This window comes from Euprymna scolopes, chromosome 5, assembly GCF_053919585.1.
Source record: "Euprymna scolopes isolate OS-2025 chromosome 5, ASM5391958v1, whole genome shotgun sequence".
Classification (NCBI taxonomy): Eukaryota; Metazoa; Mollusca; class Cephalopoda; order Sepiida; family Sepiolidae; genus Euprymna; species Euprymna scolopes.
This window is the reverse complement of record NC_136486.1, coordinates 106,478,549-106,484,032: the sequence shown is the minus strand read 5'-3', so window position 1 is coordinate 106,484,032 and position 5,484 is coordinate 106,478,549.

The window sequence follows — 5,484 nt, the reverse complement described above, 5'->3', positions numbered from 1 at the left end:
AGAACGTGGATAAATACTTATTACAAGGCAAGTACGATGTTAATTAGATATAAATTCTTAACGAGAAGACACTGCTTTAATTGTAGAATATTATAGTATCTAATATAAATATTAAATAACTTTACAGCATTCGAATACAGATTAGATTGTTGTTTCGTATTAATTTAAATAATAATTGATAACGCGTATTATTAAAACTATTAGAATCACTCTTTTCCTGATTAATATTATTAACAAAAGATTTGAGCCAATCTGCCATCCGACCTTCTTAAGAGCCAGGTTGTACCCGGTCATCTTTGTGTCGAATAGTGAAATCTGGACGGAATTTCGGAGGGGCAGCTTATTCAATCCACGTTATTTACATTCTATTGCCCTCACGTTATCTATATATTATCAAAATGAATTACTGTGCCCTCTCAACAAACAATTATGCAATTGTATAATTAGTTAATCATATAGAATACTTAAATAAGTTTATGTGTTTATTTTGACAGCAGCAAAATTGACTTGGTTAATATATCCTAATTAATAGATCGTTTCGTAAGAAAGGATGAATTTATTTAACTTTCGAGATCAGGGCGGTATAGTATTATTTATTGCAACGAATATTGACCAAAAATAACTTGAGGACACCTACACCTCTCCAGGCTTCGGAGTAGGTACAGTGTCTTCGATTACGAAATGGTAAGCCGTTTTTTTTTAATTGCCAAGCTGAACATCGGTTAACGGAATCCGGTGTGTCGGTGTTATTACGCCGTGCATGAATGATTGGAGATTATCGTGACATCTTCTATATGTTTATTCCACCAGCAAGCGGAAACAATAGAATTCATGACCAGTCATAGAAAAGAATTTCATTTTATTGCCATTTAATATATATATATATATATATATATATATATATATATATATATATATACATATATATATATATATATATATATATATATATATATATAAGTAAACATCTGAAGTAATCTATGGCTTTTCTTTTATGGTTTGTATGGTTACAAGACATTGTCACTTGAAAATGATAATTACTTTAGCACATTGTATGATAAGCTTAGGGTGCTTTCGTAAAGTTCCAGCAATATATTGTAGAAGACATAAATCTACCTCCTATTAGATTTTTATCTAAATCGCTATCGCTATAAATTATTACTAATTGCCACTTATATGTGTGTTTGTGTGTGTGTGCATTAATAATAGTCCTATGAATATGATTTTATTATCTTCTATACGATATTATAGTTGTTCATAATCGCTTTTTCTTTTTGTTATTTTTTCTGTAGTTATTTCCTATAATTTTCACTTCGTCTAATTAGTGGGGATATTTTGTATTTTATCTCAATGCAAGTCCGGTCATGCCGGGTTTTTAATTATGTATTACTGCTTTTGAATGTGTTTCTAACCTTACAAAAAAAGAGTGACATGTTTAACCTTCGTTTATATTTTCGTATTTATAGAATTGCATACACACAGTTCTTAGTCATGTTTTTCTTCTCAGGATTTAGACTGGCACAGGAGGATTTCAGGGAGTTAATTCATTTTCAATATTAGCAAAAGCTCAGCACATCCATCAAATCAGTGTGAAAATCTGAGTCACATTATTTTACGCTGTGTTTAGAATATAAAAAATTCACTGAACAACATCTACAATAATTATTTGATATCTCCTATAGATATGGGCATCAATAGTTTTTTTTTTCACGATGTGAGCAAAATTCTTGATATGCGGTAGAGAGTATTGTAATCATATATTATTAGAATTAGCGTAATGGATGGGTTGCTGAAAATAAGGAACTGACTGTAAATTGTAATGTAAACCCGCCTTTGGGAATCTTAGAAAGTTGTATAGATAAGAAAATCAAATTATACTACTAAGCGTGCTGCCTGTATATTAGCCGTTTTTTGTTGTTCTTGAGGTATGTGACATGTTCTTTAACTTTAGAGTACGTGTTTTTTTTTTTAATTTTATTGGGCTGTGGTGCATTCTATATTTGAAAAGCACATGCTCGACTAGTCCTGTTTATGTCTGATTCCTTGGCATATCTATCTATCTATGTTTATATCTGATTCCTTGGCATATCTATCTATCTTGGCATATCTATCTATCTATATAAATATATATATATGTATATCAATAGATATACATATAGATATAGACACACACATAAACACACAAACACATACACATACACACACACACACACACATATATATATATATATAGTAATAAGTACGTAAGTCTACACATCTATAACAATAATAGACTGAATGTGCTTGTTTAATACAAAAATTACTTACAGGCGAAACGAAAAATTAATAATCAGTTCTAAGTGGCAATCGCTTAGAGGTCGAAATACTTAAGATTTGTACTCGGTCATAGCTGACCTAAACATGAACCACCTCCGAATTCGCCTTAAAAAATTCTAAGTTTCAGAAAAAGTCTCTTAAGGTGGGTGTAGCTTACCTCTGTTAACACGTTCTGAGAATAGCATCGGAGTAAGAAACAATCATTTGAAGAATCAAAATAATGCACCATACATTGAGTGTAGTGATAAGTGTATAATACTTGGTGATAAATGTTCATGATTAGTTAGCTAGTACTCATATGGTGATTAAAATTCGCAAGATTTTATACCAGGCAGGTTTACGTTGTTAGATTTGAAGCCTTGAATTTAGTATGGTTTATCTAGATAAAATGTTGTCCCGCTAAGTTAACAAGAATGTGTAACTAATAATTTGACTCCAAATAAAATAAAATAATAATACACGTAAAATAATGTTTGACACCGCAAATCTGAAGAGTCAATCTTTCTTCTTCCGCACTAGTGCAATATCTACAGCTTTAATAAAAATTGCCATTATTAATTTATTAATTACAGACTATGATTTTCATCTTTCTTAGTTGTTGTTTCACGACGTTTCGGCCAACTATTTTTCTGGCTTTTGTCAGGTGCTAACTGCGACGGGATAGGAACTAGGAATCTCCTAATTGCATTCTCAGCAATTACTGCCATCCATAATTGTTCTCATCTCACTACGTTTTGGCCAAGTAAGCCTCTAGCCGGATTCGGGTAGGATTGAAACCGTTATCTTCAGACAATTTTCACCTGGAACCGTAGAGATTCAACGTTTTTATTTACTGCGCCACTGGTCCTGAAGGGCGATCAAGGTTGGATTTTTTGGTCTTATAAATCCACGTTCGGCCTTCTGTGGGCAAGGTGACAAGATCAATGTGTAGTATCTGTTCCGGCAGATACTGTAAGCAAATACCATATGTGGGGGTAACCCCATATATATGACCTGGGTCATTGTAGGGGCACCCCTTCATACCAATTGTCACTATCCAGCTCCCATTGACAACCCACCGGGAGCTGGTCCCCCTTTCCCTCCCCCTCCCTCTCTCTCTCCACATTAAAAACAGCCTTGTGCTTAATTTGCTAAGTGGGGAAGCAAATAAATATAGCTACGTTTATTCATTATCTGATCTTCCACGGTCGGGTCCGGGTATAAACTGTCATTACTTCAAATCATTAACTTTTGCGTTTGAAGATACAACTATGGTTTTATTTTATAGCGCATAACTCTACGGTTTGTGACATGTATAATTTCAGACTATTGTGTGCTGTCGTATGAGATAACTTAGCTGTTTATGTTAATTTCCGGTGATTCCGAGGGGATTACTGTTATAGCTATTTTTAATATTTTCAAACCAGTATAGTAAACGTGTAGGGCAACCCGAAATTACTTGGGGCTATAAAGACATAAATAGAAAAATGAAGTCGCGTTTTAATGCACCCGCTCTGTTCAAGATATTGAGCACATTATGATTATTATATACCACTTCCTATCCTGAAAAATATCAAGATATTTTGCATGAAATTGTATAACAACATTAATCGATGTTAGTTTTACCTGGTACGGTTGCCTTCTCTATTAAGTACCTTTAATTTAATACCTGCTCTATCCAGGATACTGGGCACTTTAAATTAGCGTTTCCCTGAAAAAAAAACTGTATTGAAGGAAAAAAACGCTGCGTTTAAACACATATGCCCTGGTTTAATATCTTTAATATATCATCGTACTAACTGAAATATATACAACAATCAGGTGAAAACGTTAAAAATAAAATATATTAAAAGAAAGGGAAGTGTAAAAAAAATGTATATAATGACAAACATTCGACGATGAAGGTATTAAATTTTACAACTTACAAAGTCCTCAAAATTTCTATCCGAAAGAATTAATTATTTTTCTAAGTTATTCTTCCAGGGTAATCGCTATCAAGAATATATACATTTTATGGACCTTTGGGTTTTATTTATTTTACTATTACCTAGACATACACACAGAATTTTAAACTTTATATATTCAATGTCTACTTTTAGCAAAATACACAGGAAATTAATGTGTCGGTTGTGGGCGTCTACCTGTGTTACCTACGAATGAACTGCTCCATATATAATAAAGTTCTTCGTCAGCCATTCGACAAGTCCTCCCTTTTGTATACTCTTGTTGATACATTTTGCAACTCTATTCCAGTGCTCTGCCTTTTTGTGCCCCTTTAACCAGTTTTATAGCAAATTTATAATTGGCTATTATGATCGCGTAGGAATAAACACCTAAAAATATAAATAAATATTAAAACAATTTTATGTTAATAAAATTGTAGAGTAAAGGGATACATACACATAATTTAAGTGTTAGTATATAATTAATAATATTAAATCGCTACGTTTTTTTTAAATAGACAACATTGATATTTGCACACCACCTACAAAGAATTACAGGAATTATGAAAAAAATTTTTTATAAAATGATTATAATTTTTCATATAATGGTACGAGTCAAATATCTGTATCGGCTGTTTAGTATCAATAAGGTAGCTAGGTTTTAGTCGATAGAATAAACCTATACATCTACTTTTTTAAAAGTATTTCCATGCTCCGTGATGAACATAACATGTTAGTAAGGCGATTATCAAGTCTTTCTTTGTAATTCACTTCCTCTACAGGGAGATATCTCATTTGAATGAAAACATTGAAGGTGTTTGGTTTACCATTTCTTGCAAATTTTCGAAACAATTAAAAGCTTTTAAGAACATTACAACCGTCTCTGTTTCAGTAACTCTAGCTTTAATGCCTTAAATGCTTCAAAACAACAGAAATCCGTATTTTGCTTTATTCTATGTGTTTGCATTAAAAATGCTCTAAAACGTGTCATAGCATATTTTAGATTGATAACTGCAAATTGCGCTGATGTAATCACGGATACCCAGTTTTAAAATCTGCACGACTTGTATCACTAAGGTATAGTTACTTTTTTTTAACTGTGTTAAGTCATATTCATTTGAGCTGTTGATATTTGTTGCAAGGTTTCCGAATTCAAACTATATAAAAGTAATAACGTTTTTTTTTTTTTTTTTTTTATTCAATTTTCACCCCAAACAAGGCAGAGTTCCACTTTGAAGCAGGGGGC